Source organism: Phragmites australis, chromosome 4 (genome assembly GCF_958298935.1).
Source record: "Phragmites australis chromosome 4, lpPhrAust1.1, whole genome shotgun sequence".
In the NCBI taxonomy this organism is placed as follows: Eukaryota; Viridiplantae; Streptophyta; class Magnoliopsida; order Poales; family Poaceae; genus Phragmites; species Phragmites australis.
In genome coordinates this window covers 31,979-41,930 of record NC_084924.1, presented here as the reverse complement: position 1 = coordinate 41,930, position 9,952 = coordinate 31,979, and the positions used below count along the sequence as shown (strand labels likewise).

The 9,952-nt window shown below is 44.2% G+C and overlaps 1 long non-coding RNA gene across 2 annotated transcripts; it reads right to left on the bottom strand.

Annotated features, from left to right (window-relative positions):
* Positions 1-1,519: 1,519 nt before the first annotated feature.
* On the bottom strand, positions 1,520-5,767 carry LOC133914040 (uncharacterized). 2 transcript variants are annotated; one of them, XR_009909160.1, is made up of 5 exons: positions 4,421-5,767; positions 3,220-3,315; positions 2,144-2,210; positions 1,791-2,066; positions 1,520-1,711 (listed from the first exon to the last, which is right to left on the bottom strand). It is a non-coding gene; the product is annotated as an uncharacterized LOC133914040 (long non-coding RNA). The 2 variants fall into 2 exon arrangements; XR_009909159.1 differs by having other exon boundaries at positions 3,220-5,767.
* Between the last annotated feature and the right edge of the window lie 4,185 nt (positions 5,768-9,952).

Below are 9,952 nucleotides of genomic sequence, written 5' to 3'. Positions count from 1 at the left end.
CGTAATCCAAGTACTGATACTGGAGGCACAGGGGAACCCGGGTTCGGGGTCCTGACAAATACAATCAAGAAAATTACCATCATCGGTAATGGGTGACTGTGTTGAGGACGCTGCGGCATTGGCAGTTTGAGGGATTGGAGAGGTTTTTTTTTTCTGTCAATACAACGCGAGTACTGTGCATCAGGATCTATATTTTGTATTAGAATTTGGGGAAAGCTGAATATAGGTACAAACATTACCGTTGTTAATGACGACTGATTGTGTTGTTGGCTCTTGATTTTCTTCCTCTGAGGCAGAAGATTTCTTGTCCCGTCTAGTTGCAAAGCTTTTGTTACGACAGGCTAGCAATGCTTTTCTTCCTCTGAGTGTTACACATTTTCTACATGGTCTTTGACTGTTATTCATCTCCTGGATCTGCATGTCGGACATCTGCTCCGAACCAAACTGGATGTGCACAGGGGAGCCTTTGACTGCAGGAATGGCCCAATCACCAGTGATTATGGATCCAACCGGACCAGATGCATCCACAGTAAGGGGCACATCCGATGGGATATACATAGGGTTCTCCATGGCGATTGAATCTTGACTCAGAGTGTTGCGTCGAAATGCATTGTGGGTATCTACGCGTTCTTTCTTTGCCCGCTTTTGCTCGGGTGTCATATTTGCATAGCGCACCCTCTGATATGCGCGTCTTGCTTCTATTTCCTTTGGGGTCTTGTGTCGCAATGCGGATCGAGCATTATCATGATCACATTTTGCTTGCCTCTGCTCGAGCGTCATATTTGCATAACATGCCCTAGCACTTGCACGCCTAGTTTCGATTTGCTCAGTTGTTAGTTCATGAGTACGTCGTGATTGTGTCGCATTAGAAGCACGCTTCTTTCCTAGAATGGAATCACAATTCCTTCATGAGAAATGTAAGAACCTAGAAGTTGGCATATGTCTGAATAGGTAAGAGTGCTAGCATGTGTTCTGTGTGTTCGTTCAACATGTGTATATAGTACAAGGCCATACTTTCAGTTTTTTCAATACATGACACCATTTTCATATTTTGAATGGGAATATGAAAATATAGTAGCAAATTAACGTTCTATGTACATGGAATAGAGCAACCTGGAGAAAGAGTAGAATCCATGTTGTCTAGGCCATGAATAACACCACATGGCGGTGTGAAGTCACCTGCACTGTATTTAACAAAACTTTAGAAAATTGTACATGAGTTCATATCTCTCCTTTTAATATAGTTACTGGGTGAGCTAGCTATGCCCATTTTTTATCCCTAAACATGGATTGCTTCAATATACCTGGAATAGAGCAATCTGGAGAAAGAGTTAAGTCCATCATGTTGTCTAGGCCATGAATATGACCAGACGGCGGTGTGATGTCACCTGCAACGTGATCAACAAAACTTTAGACAGTTGTACTTGGGTGACCTAAGGATTCCCATTTCTATCTCTAATCATGGATTGCACACAACTTCTATATGACAACAGATAAGAATTCATTGTACCTGGCCATTGAATAAGGGAATTTGTTGCCAGAATACTGGTCATGATGCTTTCTTGGCTTTGATATGGTATAAGAACTTCTTGCCTATGGTACGTATCATTTCTCCACAGCCAATTAGTACTCTCACCAGGAGGACTGTTTTCCTTGTTGCATGTTGTGGGTCGCTCTAAAATTTTTGACTTCACGCCAACATTGGGGATGCCTACAAACACAGTGACCAACCAAAAGTTTGAGGCCTAAAAACACAACAGGTAATATTGTGATTTGTGAGGATGCGATACCTTTTGCACTTGGCGTGTATCCTAATTCGGGGAGCGCGGATTGTCCTGATCCTATTTGATCATTTGAAAGAGTATTTGATTGATAGTGTTTGACATTTAGATGGGCTAATGCAGCTTTCTTTTGCTTTCAGGCTTCATGACGCTTTTTTAGTATTTCATCTTTATGCTGCGCATATCGGTCCCTCTCCTTTTGCCTCTTACGTTCTCTAGGATCTAGGAGTGGTGGTTGTGCACTGGATGTCATGGATCCACCAACATTGCTATTGTTTAGCACATCTAAAAAGGTACAACATGTATTTAGTTATAGAGTATAAGACGGGACCATAATTTAGACAGTAGCTGATCAACATTACTTGTGTCCGTGGTGTTGGTTAGGTCTTTGAATGGAGCACGACCCCCGCCTCGTTTCAAAGACGCCATCTGTGAGAAAGACAGCCAATGTCTAGACAACTTTATATTATAACTAAACATGGTATGTAAACTGAACAGTATATCAATGATATCAAAAAAAGCATCAAGTTGTTAAAATGGTAATAAGCAGGAAGTACTAACACATTGATAAGAAAAGCAAATGAACACAGATTCAACTTATGGTTCATTGTTACTCTTTTCAGTTTTCTATAACGCTGAGTGTCTGTGCGCCGCCAGTGCTACTAACATAGAGATTGAAATCCTTGCATCTTTTGAGGCAAAAGATAACAGAATGCAAAGCCAAGTTAACAAGAAAGATCTAAGATAATAGGCTAGCAACAAGGTGAGGTAGTAAAAGAAAAGGGGCAAAGGATGTTTGGTGGGCCAGCTCGGGTGATCAGCCCATCTCTGCCTTGCTCAGCAGGCCAATCTCTCTCTCATCCTCACGAGGCCAACCAATGTGACCCCCATCTCATCATCAATCCTGGCCAGCAACGCTTCCTAAGACTCAAGCAAAGCATGCCACCTCCTTGAGTAGCAGCAGTTGAAGCTCAATGGGAACGACACAGATATGGATCCCTTATCAAATATGCCACGCTCGATCCATCTCTTCTAGGGCATCAATGCACCATATTTCCCTCCCAGGAGACCATCGCAACTGCATACTCAATGCAATTAGTTCTTGACAGTTCCTTTGGTGCATCCTAGAGTCAAGGGGCACTAATGTCTTGACTCTTGAGCTCATTTCAACTATGTAACACAAGAAGTGTGACTAAGGAAGAGGTTAAATTGTGACTGGCTATGGGCTAGGTGGTTACCATATGAAGGAATGCACGTGTAAATGATTACAATTAGAAAAATATGATAACTTTGTTCTTCATGAATAATAAATTGGAATGTACTGCTAAAAGAAGTAAAATATCCAATATCAAAATGCCATTCCAAAGCAAGCTAGAAGATATCAGCTCTACCAGAAAATTGTTTAAGAATGTTAGATATTGTGACTTAAGAAATGTACCTTTAACGTTATGGTGCCAACAAACCCAGCTTTCATTGTTACTGAGAGAATTCAGTGCTTCAACCTTGAGTTTTAAGTCCTTCAGAACAATATCACCTTTTAAGAGAGAAATGAAAGAAAGTAATGAAGCAGTGCACAAATACAATTTTGACACAAGCCAAATGAAAGCACAGTAACTGCTGAGATATTAAAAATAATGGTAAATGTGGTTAAATACATGTTGAAGTGAATCGTGCAAAATTACATAATGTTTCTTTTTTAGAAATCAGATATGTGGGTCAACAGATCAAGTGGCTGATTTGCTTGTCCAACCGTCAGTTCAAACAGTCAGACAGAAGTTCAAATAAATTAGTTCAATGCCCGTGTGTTGCAATGGATCCTAATTCTAGCACCCCTACCCTACATTGCAGTGATCATAAATCTCACACACATACAATATTATTTTACTTCCCACCAATCCAAATATTGAACTTAGGCTACAGTGTTTTAAAAAATAAGTTGGGCTAGGTACAGAGGTTCGATACGGCCCTAATTGTTAGGAATGACAATACATACTTCCTTTTACGTATGTTGGTAAGTTCTGGAGGACAGGGTATGGTGTGAGGAGTGAATTATCGAAAGCAGGGAGATGCACTATTTGTAATGAAAAACTTGTTCATCCGGTACTGAGTGAGAGATGCCAAATTAAATCATGGAAGGTGACATTGTCCAGTCAATTGTGAATACAATGGTACACAAGAGCCTTGCGGATATGTTGCATGATTGCATCAAGCATCATCAAAGAGATGGCAAATAGAATTGTCAAGTCTACTCGTTGTTGTTTTTACTAAAGTTTTGTACGAGCAGTTACCTCTGATGAAGGTGACATGAGAAGGATATATCCTCAAACAAGAAAGAACTATAGTCAGATACTGAGAGTATGTAGTTTAAGAAACAATCTATACAACTATCGCATTTCTCATTCAGCAAGATGTCAAGATCATAATCAAAACTATACGTTTTCAGCATCTGCTAATAACAACAAAAAGTACACCTGATCATCACTTATTTGTGTTGAGAATAGATAAAACCTAATTAACATTTACTGAATGGAGATTTCTCATGAAATCATCCTAAATGGAGATGCATACAGATTTCTCATGAAATCATCTTAAATGGAGAAAATTCGAGACTCAATGAACTTAGAATAATGAAAATTTACCAGAGCTTCGCTGCTGTTTACTTGCTGACCTTTATTCTGGACCTGAATGAGCAAAACGAAGAGCACAAATTTTTATTGAATACCAAAAAGCCCAACTCAAATCAAAGTAATAAAAAAATCCATTCCTGACAAATTTTTATTGAATACCACAGGGAAACATAATGCAGGGTAGCCCTGGTGTTGTTTGCAGCCCAACAGCAAAGAAAGAAAGTGTTTTGAATTTAGAATTGTCAATTCTACCTCGACTATTCCAGTACATCTCCTGTGGAACAAATTAGTTTGCAGTTTTTTTGAACATGTTGTGCCATAGTTTGCAGTTTTTTTGTTCCATTCTTTGCATTTCCTTTCTGTTTCGTACAATGCTTCTTATGATTGAAATAGAAACAAGGTGTTCGGTTTTTCAGAATGGCTATGATAAGAAACCTTTCATTTCGTTTAAAAAAATGATAAGAAATTCTGTCAGATGGGCTATGCTATGATCTTGGTAAATGTAACAATTTCATTTCAAGATTGAATACACAGCATGTAGGATCAAAGTTAACTTCTTGAACCATCAAGTTAGCTTAAATCATTAAGTATCTACTCCAATGCCAAATTGCGCAGCTGCAGCTAACAATTTCTTTTGCCCATTGGAGCCCCCAAATTATCAAATCATCTTTACGAGTGATTGTCTAGCTACCCATTTATAAATAGTCAATAGATCCCCACTGCTGCTGCTGCTGCTCAAAATGAAAGTTTAGGCATATGAAGTTGCATACTCTTCTAAATTGTGCTTTCTTAAAATGTTCCAGTGACATTCGCGCACGGTAAATGTAACAATATCATTTAAGGAACTCCCGTAGAGAAATTTAAGGAACGACAGAAGTATGAGTTTGCTAAAAGAAGATTCAAATATATAACACTTACATCAGACACGTTCTCTATTCAAATCAGCTTAATTAGTCTCTTCGTCTGCTGCACCTAGTACCAACCTGAACATGAGTGTCTATAAACTTTTAATGTAAAAATTTTAGGTTCTTACCTGTTAGAAAAGTATGCCTGCCTCTCTTTTCTGTCGGTTTAAACCAAGAAAAAAAAACCTTTCTGTCATTAAGGCAAAACAAATTGTCTCATGAGCTAATTCGGCGAATATTGATAGTGTTTTCTTACCTCCTTCAATTTTACAACAACATATGGCTTGATAAAGTATGGGATCTGGCTAGCTTCCTATCAAGCCGAGTAAATTAATCAGCGTAGAGGTGAAAATGTATTCAGAGTAGAGGTCAAATCTGAAGATTTGCAAGACCTCATACAGCCCTTCACATGCGAGGAAATTCAGACTTGCAAGATCTCATACAACCATTCACGTGGGACTCACAGCCCTTCATTGAAAAAAAAAGAGATCTACAACCACAGAGATTTATGGCACAAAAATGAAGCCACCATGAAGGATTTATGCAGAGACCAGCATGAAGGATTTATGCAGAGAAAAATAATCAGGCCAAGTGAAAATGGAGTTTGCAAAAATTGTAGCAGCAGAGTGAATTCAAATGTAGTGGGATATATAATTCCTATTTACTTTCAGAGCTGTACCTCCTTATGAACCTATTTGGTGATCTTCATTGCACGGCGATAATGTAATAAGAACAACCAAAATTTAGGCATCAGGTGCACACCTTGACGGGGATGCTGAGGAAGAAGAATCATAGGTGGCTCTCGAACGTGTCGACGGCGTCGAAGGGTACAAATCCCTGCGCGAGGTCCTCGAGCAGGTAGATTGCATCAAGGAGGAGATCGGCGTCGAGGCAGGATACGGCGCGCGAGCGGACGCGGCCGCTACCAGAGGTGACCCAGTCAAGCGTGAAGAGGTTCGGGTTGCGGATGCAGGCCTTGAGCGCGGCGGAGATTGTGATGGCGATGGCGGAGGTGGGCGAGTCTGACGTCCGGGTGGGCGGGCCAGATGAGGAAGGCCACGAGCATGAGGGAGGAGACAAGGGGGGTGAGTCTGATGTCCGGGTTGTAAGACCCCATTACCGGGATCTCCTGTGCCTTCTGTATCAGTCCCTGGATTAAGTAGCTGATACATACAGTACAACAGTTGTAATATCACAGTCAAACTTCGTATGTAAATAACAAGGTTCTGGATACAAAAAGACTTACAAACCATACTGAATATTACACACTTGGCCTAGCGGCCAGCAGAATACAAAATGGAAGCAAAAACCCAAGCCACAAGCAGCGAGGGAGCGAACGCGACCTTAGAGACTATTCTTCATCCCCAGCTTCAACTCCGGTGGAGTCAGTATTAGGTTCTTCATCTGGATGATAGCAAGAGTGAGTACGGAAGGTACTCAACAAGTCCTATACTACATCAAGGGGTTGATAGATGCATAATGGATATTTCAAGGATAAGGCTTTATGGCATAGTTTTAAGCGAGAAGCAGGTTTTATGCAGATTACCAATTGTATCAACTATGATTGATTTATCACTTTGCAGTCCCTTTTTATCACATCTAGTGTACCTCTAGTACCACACAGTTTCTGGCGGAGTGAGTTAGGAACCATATCACACGGACATCTAGTCCACACACTCACTCATTAAAACTCACTCATCAGAAGTCTATTCAAGTGTGATCATGTGTTCGCGTGTCCATGACCGTGGACATGGCTATTCGAATAGATTTACACTCTGCAGAGGTTGTACAGCTTTAACCATACGATATGCTCAGCCTCCAACCGTTGCAAGCAGAGGAGCGAATCATACCAAGACTCTCCGAACACCTTTCCTGCCGGGCTTTTCCACAAGACACGCCAAGTTCCAGAGCTGCATGTTCCAAAGTCTAGCCTCTCTTTTTAAGCCTAAGCTGATCCCTGAAACCTCCAAACAGCGGGACAGATAGACTCTTGGCTGCTCATTGCTCTCAGCCTCCTAGTATGATGCCCAACTCAGCCTAGTGAAGGAAAGTCAAGTCCTTTCCATACATGACGCATGGTTGCACAGGGTGGCTAAGCATGACGGCACAAGACTCGATCCTTAAGCGGCTAGGCTAGGCATCTTCATGGGCAATGAATACCACCATGTAACTCAAGCCCCCGAGAGTATCCTCCCTGGAGGACCACTCTACCTTCTCGCGCCAAAACAGTTTTCACCCATTTTTACACATCACCAGCCATGTCCCCCATGGCATCAAGGATTTCACGACCATCATGGAATTCACAACCATCAAGGAGGCATGGTATATGAGTTGTCATTGATAACAGTAATTCTTGCCTCCGAAGAAAAGTGTTTAAAAGCGACGTCTCCGAGGAGACGTATTCCATCCTAAGCATGATAGATATCAAGGTGTCATCTATCGTTAATATATTTAACAATAGGTATTCTTAGGGTGATATGTATTCTGAATGATGATATGTAAGGCATCATAGTGTTGAGAGGATTAACTACTACAAGTAGTTTTGAAGAAAACGTAATATATAGCACATGCAATAATAAATCCGGTTTTAGTTGATCATGTATATTATTTGAAAACATAGGTTCAATACGATCAAGGAAATAGCACTTGCCTTCTTCAAAATTTTCTTTGAAGTCTTGATCATAATCGGGATCCTCCTCACTCCTGATGCTTCCGGCGCAGCATTCGCAGAATTCGGGTTGCCCTGAAATCGCGTCTACGATCAATTACGATGATACTAAAGAAGAATTAATTTAACACCAAATAAAAATCCAAATGATCCCTAATGGATACCACAATGTGACAGATGAGTAGATCTCAATTTTAGATGAATTTCGGCGAAAGAATTGCTGAAATCGGAGTCAGAATGGAGAAGTTACGGCTCCCGAAAGATTTAATCAAAATTTAAATCGAGAAATCAATAAATGATACTGTTCATAGGTGGGGCCACATGAACAGTACTCGAGCCCACATGAACAATATGGTTTTGGGCTGAATGGGCTTGGATGGGTTGGATCCGGCCTAGATGGGCCTAGGCTGGGTTTGGTATGGGTCGGGCTACACAGTGTTGGGCTGCACAGTGTTGGCCTGTTCGGGTTTTGGGCTGCGTGGTTAACAGCCTCTGGGAGCTGGGCTGGCCCACTAGGCATGGCCTTTGAACGACTGGGCCGGCCTGGCAGGCCAACGGTATTCGGGCTGAGCCGTGGCTCAACCGGCCAGGCTGGGTCGCGGCCTTTGGCCGGCCCAAGCAAGCGCGTGAGTGCGCGGGCGAGCGCTGGCGCACGCGAGCGGCGGAGGGGAGTGGGAAAATGACCGGCGGCGAAGAATTGACGACGGTGCGCACGGGGAAACTCATCGGAGAAGCGTTTTGGCCGAGGCTCCACGAAAACAAATGCATGCCGACCAACTACACGCTACGGCGAACTCGGCTGGGCACTCACCGATGGCGGCCGGCAGCGAGAATGGCACCAGATCGCAGCCGGAGAGGAGGCAGCGGCGCGGTGCAACTGGACAGCACCTCCCCTGCATTGGGAGGTGCCAACCTGCACAGATAAATGGGCCTACAGCCTCTAGGCATCATAACACGATGATCGGTCATGCGATTGGAGCACCAGCACGCCGGCGGCGACAGCTACTCAGCAGCGGAGAGTAGAGCTCACAGTGGCACGCAGCATCAAGCTAAGAGAGAGTACGGGGACGCCTACACGCTATCTAGGAAGGGGTGCTAGGGGCTTGGGGTGCTCACCGTGCTTAAGGACAACAAGAAGCGGGTCGGCGGCCGGCGATTCGTTGAAGAGGCGACGGCGGCGTTGCTCGGCTATTGGCGTGGACAAGCTCCCATCGGGTTTCCGGTGAACGGGCAGCGGCACGGAGACGGCGAGGGTCCCCCGGAACCTCTTAGCAGCACGTTGACGGTGAATGGGCGACGGCGAGGTCACAACGGCGGAAATGGTGGCGGCGGCAGAGCGGTGGCGTGGAGAATGAAGAAGAAGATCAAGAGAAGGATCAGTTGCGCTATTTATAGACGGTGAGGGAGCACAGGGAGGTGGTGCGCGCACGCTGGCATCATGCGGACGTCGGCGGTGAGGTGGCAGCGGCGCCCACCTTTTTCTCCAGGGCATGGGCGTGCTCTGCACCGGCCAAGCGTGGATGTGGGCACGGAAGTCGCACGGTATGGCACGAAGCATGGGTAGCAGCAGAGAGAGAGCGAAGAAGCGGAGGTCGGTCGAGGCACGGGATATTTCCGGCAGGAGAGAGAAGCCAGCGGCTGGCGACGAGCGCACCGCACTGGAGGGAGGAGAAGGCGAGAGGGCACGGGCACGCGGTTGGATGAGCGACGCGTGGCCGGCATCTTGCTGAGGATGCGTGAGCATGCGCGCGCGCGAGCAAGCCGGCACGGTGCAGGGAGTTGGGTCGCTCAGCGCTGTAGCAGGCCGGGCTCAACGCGCAGCGGGAGGAGAGAAAGAGAAGAAAGAGAGAAAAAGAAAGGGGGCGCGGTTGGGCCGCAAAGGAGAGGGAGGAGAAGAATTCGGCCCGAAGGAAAAGAGAAAAGAGAAGAAGAAAAAATAGATAAAAGAGCAAAAGAAAAGAGAGGTGGGAG